Source organism: Caloenas nicobarica, chromosome 3, assembly GCF_036013445.1.
Source record: "Caloenas nicobarica isolate bCalNic1 chromosome 3, bCalNic1.hap1, whole genome shotgun sequence".
NCBI lineage: Eukaryota > Metazoa > Chordata > Aves > Columbiformes > Columbidae > Caloenas > Caloenas nicobarica.
In genome coordinates, this window is record NC_088247.1 from 60,443,778 (window position 1) to 60,450,176 (window position 6,399).

Below are 6,399 nucleotides of genomic sequence, written 5' to 3' on the forward strand. Positions count from 1 at the left end.
TGGCTAACACCATAACCGCACCAGTGTCCTTCCTCTTTTCTCCTTCCTGCTGGCTGGTCAGAATCAGCTTAAATTCACATAACAAGAACATATTTTGATCACAGAGAGATGGGCACTTGAAAGACATTGCCATAAGACATTTTTTACTGAAAGAGGGACACTTTGATTACAAAAGAAAAATCCACATGGCACGTAAGAAGCCGTGCAGAGCCCACAGTGGTCTAACAAGTATGGTCACAGTAGTATGAAATGAAAGATGGCTATGGAGATGCAAGGGGAAGGGAGGTGGTGAGGTAAAAGGAAAAGCTACGAAAGAGATATATTTATTCAAAAGAAAATAAAGTTCTTAGCTATCATCCTACTTCATTCAATGGCAAAATTTCTGCCAACTTCAGCGAAACAACTGACTGACAAGCCACGCTCATGAGTAAAGAAGGTGAGTCGCTGATGTGCAACTTGGAACCGTCACTCCTCATGAGACGCTGAGATGCCAACACTTCTTTTCATCCCGTATAGGCAGGAAAATATAAATATTAGATTTATTTTTCCAGATTGAAATATGCAGGTTTGGCTAATGCTTCGAAAGGAAAAGCTAAAATATTAAGTACAGAACACTCTGTATATTTAGTACATCAATATATAGAATATGAAAATGGAAATGATATCTCATTTTGGTAATTTCTTGCAAAATGATTACAAAAATCAGTACATTCACCTGAAAATATTTTTATTTAATTGAGAAAGCAGTTCAAGATTTCCGCTCAATTTTCTGTTCATTGCTCTTTACAGGCTGTACTTGCATGAAAAGGAATTTTAAATTCAAAACATAAAGCTTAAATTTGAAAAACTCAGGCAAGTTACCATGCTCAAAATCTTGCTCCTCCTCATGGAGAAGCCTTGCTAATTAGTTTTAATGAAACTGTGATAGCACCTATTACCTTTCACAGCTTTGGATCAGCCTTTGGTGAAGAATCTTTAATTATATCTTTCATCACAGTAAAAATCTAAAGAGATGGAAATTAATCTAAGTTAATAGATTTTTTCTCAAGGCTTGTCTTAATTGGTTTAGTTCACTTCATTTGTAATATTTTGTTTACTGGGTGTAAAAAAAACAGTGAAAAAAATAATAATGAAAAATGAGTTAAAATCAATCCACTATTTTTCTCTGCGTTTATAATGAGCTCTTCTACAATTCACATTTTCTAATCATAGTGCTGGAGGAACACATTGTATGTTTTCCTTGCATGTGCACAAGTAGCAATGTATATGTGAACTGCTACCAAATATTATGATGTGTACATTTCCTTGTGGTGTGCTTGCAATATTAATACAAGATCTCATTGAATTATTCATCTCCCATTCTGTCCCTTATACTAATAAATCATGAAAAAATAGACAGGATCTATCTGACCAAAATGAATGGAGTAAGATGTGGCACTGTTTTTTTCCAACTATCTAGGGGTTTTTGTCAGTCTCCCAAGAGCCTGAGCTCCTACAGGAGGGGAAAATTGTCTCAAGTCTAATGGCAGGCAGTTGGGTGAGTGCACAGGGAAGACAACTAGTGTTGGTTCTATGGCTGTAGCCTTAGGATGGGAATGAGTGGCTTATGAGGGATGAAAACAAGAGACAAGAAGAATGCCTTATCTCATACGTGCGCCATGAAAACTGAGAAGAAAATAGTGCTGATTGTCAGCTTAATGCCAGGTAAGGACAAATTGCATTTCCAAATTTGGGGCAAAGAGTCAAAATACTGAGATTTGCTGTGTAAAACAAATTCCAAAAGGTTTCTGGGGAAACATCAAAACAATTATATCAAAACTCTAAATAGTGGAGTGTTTCCACTACATTATGTCAGTTTGGCAATACAAACAGTTATAATTCTTTCTAAAGTTAAACAGAAAACAGACATCACATTATCACTAATGTAAAGGTTTCAAAAAAATATGAATGAAATATAAATGGAATGGCACAAGAAAACTAAAATAACACACAGAAGCTGTCATTGCCAGTAAGATTCAAAATATTTAAAAATCAAATATATTGTAAAATATTTGCATTTTGACAGCAAAATGGCATTTTCTGATTAAAAGAAATCCAATATTTTGAAAGAATCTGATAATTCAGATCATAAGCAAGATATACATTAGGGTCATTCTTGTCCTTTCCATTTTTGGGGGTCATTTTGATTTTTGGACAACAAAATGTGCACCTGGAGATATGAGTATCTAGTTCTTTTTGTATAATGGAGAAAAGATATAGTTTTAAAGGTATTTTTCTCTGTGAATCATCTTTAGTCTAAAATAATATAAAACAAATGCCCATCCCACTTACAGTCAGCACTTCCCTAGTAAAATGCGATGCTGTGTAACCTGGTTCTTACTTTAAGAGTAAAGCAAGCTTTCTTGAGAAGTGTGGGAGAAAGTATTCAGAGGAAGATAAAGCCACAGCGACCAGCTTAAACTGGACCCTGCTTTGCTACACGTTTCCTTACACAGGGCTACCGGCGACCCTCCGGAACCCCCTTGTCAGTGATGCTGTGCAAACTGACACAGTTTCATCCATTTGCTGAAACCTGCAGGGTCTTAATTCCTGTTCCCTCGCTGCGGCTTGAAAAGCAGAAGAAAAGGACACTGGGTAGGAAGTTGCTTACAATCTTCCTGCTATATTTTATGAGATTAAACGAGGGGATTTCCCGTCAAGGTGAAGGAGAAAGCACACCTGTAAAGACTGAACATCAGCGATAATTTGGCATAGCCTCCTTCCTGCTCCGAGACTTGCTGGCACGTTTTTCACTTTTTTCAAACTCTCTTTAGTGTTAGAGCTGAAAAACAATATACAATTTGAAAGCTGCAAAGCTGTACTTTCCCACCTGCTCACGTCTTAACATGACTGGACTATTTTTGGTTTAGAAAAACTGAAGAACTGCTTTTATACATCTTTGCCTCTTTACCTTCTAGTCTTGCTCTGTGATTTATTTTCCCTCATTCTGTCTTTTGCTCCCATGTGTCATTGTGTCGAGACTCTTTAAAAACTACCACACCCTCCGTCCTTCACCACTGGGACAGCCTGGGCTTTTCTTGTGTTTGGATCACTCATTTGGATGTCACTCTGCTGATAGAAGCCTGGAGTGCAGAAGGCAGATAAACCCCATTTCTTCTGTATAAAATAACGGTTGGACAAGAGCTGACCAAAATATGTTCTGAAAGGGCCTGATCTAATATCCCTTGCAATCAATGGAAGGCCTTTAACTGACTTCAGCAGGTCTTAGATAAGGACCCACATTAATATTATTACCATTATCATTTGTAACGGAGGCTTTGAGCATTGCTGTACAGTATGTTTTGTAAGAATAAAAAACAAATATGAAATGGTATGTTTCTCTCTGTTGTTTTAAAAGAACATTAATTTCATGCAAATTATTGCTTGCTTTGTTTTCTTTGCTGATTTTATATATCAGATGTTCCTTTGTTAGAGGTCCTCCATGTATTTTGAGATCTCTCAAGCCTCAACAGAAAGACAAGAATATTAAAAATCAACAAGTTTTTCTCATAAATAATTTAGGCACTTAAGTGTTAAATAAAAAAGATTTTGGAATAATTCAGATGAAAAAAGTCCCACCTTATTTAATCGTGTTTCACTTGGGTGACCCTGATACCATTATCCTTCATGTTGCATTGTGTTCCAGGAAGAAACAGACTTAAATATCTGATATAAAAGCCCAAGCTGAACTTTCTCAGGCCAGAGATGTTGAAGGCTTAAAAAACCCCCATAAATACTGCTCACCTTTTACAAAATTGTTTAAATAATATGTAATAAAAACCTGTAGAGATCAGAAAAATTAATAAGTCTGACTCTGCCGTTGTTGACCTCCACTGTTTGGAGAGAAGGAAGTGGAGCAGGAGAAACTGTCCTAAAAGAAAGATATCTCTCAGAGAGATTTTTGCTTCAGTAACTTTCCATTTGATTGGTATCATGATTGTTTCAGTGACTCTCTTGAATTTTAATGGATTAACTTTTGCAATGTCATCTAAGAAATGGAAATGTTATTACCACTTGCAACAGTCCTTAAGCTGGACCTGCTGAAGCTAGATGATATACTTTGGGTCAGGCAAGAGATGTATGACAGCATGCAGTCTTCTTCTCTTAAGCTCTTAGTCTGACAAGTGAGCTCAGCAACTCTAAGATCACACTCGAGTGCTTGTGCAAGTGGTACCAGCATGATTTGCTGCTGGTCATTGCTCTGGAAGTCATCACACCAAGGACTGAGCTTCATGTGTTGTGTTCTGGGCTTTGTCCTACTCTCATTTAGATGATTAGAAAAATCCTTTTAACCCTGCTACAAACAGAAGCAGGCAGAAGATATTGTGCAAGGAGCCTGTTAAAGAACTAACAACTAGATTCAGGGTTGCATCTGTGTCTGAATTTTGTCTAAACTGACAATGTACACAATGTACACAAATATGTACACATCTTTTTGTATCAGTATCTAAAAAGCTGTTTCTTACACCACTTTACTATTTTTACCTCCTTTCCCTGAGTCGTTACATATCTTCATCCACTTTTAGAATTGTAGTTTGTATGCCCAAACCTCAATACAGGAATTAATCAGCTCATCAATAAACACATAAGTCATCCACTTCTTATCTCTAAGAAGTATCTAGCAACTTCCCCCAGTACTTTGGCTGGTATGTTTTACTAACTCAGTACATTGAAAAGTGTATGTAACTACGGAGCTTAAATGAATGCAAATAGTGTTATTTATATATCACCAGTGAGGTTTGTCTGTGTTTAAAGTTATATAGTTTTAAAATTGCATTTTCAGTTAAACTGATACAGTAAAATTAATTCAAACCATACGTGATTCATATAAACTTTTATCTCAAATAGATAGTTAACCTAAATTAATATGAGTCAGGCTGAGCAAAAATAATAGCATTTATACCATGTTTTGCACTATTTTTACAAATTGGCTTTCCAGTGTGATTTCGAACTAAACAACTTTAACTTTAGTAAAGACAAAACCCTAGATCTTGTCTCAGAACTCCAAAGCACTGAAACGCCGACGAAGTTACAGAATAGCCAGAATAGAAGGAATTCCCACAAGCGGGTACCAAGTTTTAGCACAAGGATCATTAAAGGTAGGGTAAGGATCTCTCAGTTTGCAGTATGGTAGGAAAGAAAGAACATTGGTTTGCCAATCACAGCTTTGCTAATTAAGGAGCGGGGGGCAGGGCAGGGAGTGGAAGTGCTGAAAGCCTCAGGAAACTTAACTATAACTTTATGTCCAAGTAAAGCTCTGTGAGATGGTAATACAGCCAAAGGGAGCCTCTGTGAAATATTTGCTAAGGTGCAACTCCACGAGAATAATTAAATTTGAGACAATGTGATAATTGTTATTTCTGGAAATGATCGATGGATGGTTTTATAGTCATATACCAGTGGCACTTGAAAGAACACCACTGAGATGACCTGAAGAAACAGGAAGCTGGCCACTTAACAAAGTGTTTGAGAAAGACATTGCAAAAGTGTTTCCAGCTAATGAAAGGACAGAGAAAAGCATAGCAAGCCTATGTAGTCAAAGCAGTAGGCAGTACTTAAAGACTGATCTTGATCACTGATGTCCTAGAAATGCAAAGTATAAGAAATGCCGGAGGAAGGGTCATTTTTCAGTCATGTGCTGAACAGAAAGCACCAGGAACATTCAGAGCCATTCTTCTCAGGCTCTATTACTCGTGGCAGTAAGTCAGATGAACCCTGGAAAGTGGATTTCCTACTTCACGGTAAGCATAAAAGCTTTAAATCAGGCCTGGTGTCTCTATTATCAGAGCTAGTATACGACGACCTTCATTATCAATCCAAACTAAAATAAACCAGTGTTGCCCCAGGAGCTCAGTGGCAGAACTGGACTTGAAAGGGCAGTTTGCAGAGGAGACAACACACAGCGGCTGCTCATTGAGACCCAGGGTATAGGAAGGGTATATGTTAATGGTCTGTTGGGCTGTAGTGTCATACCGATGCAGCTGATGCAGAAGTTCTGAAGAATGTCTCTTGACATGTGAGGCAAGGATGAAAAGCTGGAGAGGCAATTCCCTTGTAGCAGTGATGCAGAGCATCAAATCTCATTTCTTGACAAGGTCTGGAAGATCTAGCAGAGAGACCCAAGTGCCACAGTAAGAGATCCTGCAGGATGAAACACAGTCTACGTCTCGACCAAAAGCAAAGCAACAAAATCCTGGTACGACAGCAATGTGTTCAGGTAATCACTCTCCCAAAGGCATCAGGCAGGCAGTTATGTACCCCTAAGATATGGTATTTCACATGGTCTTGGGCATAGCTTCATTTGTGCAAAGAGTGCTTATTTTTAGATTTCTCCACTTGGCCAATGCTTTTAATCTTGAA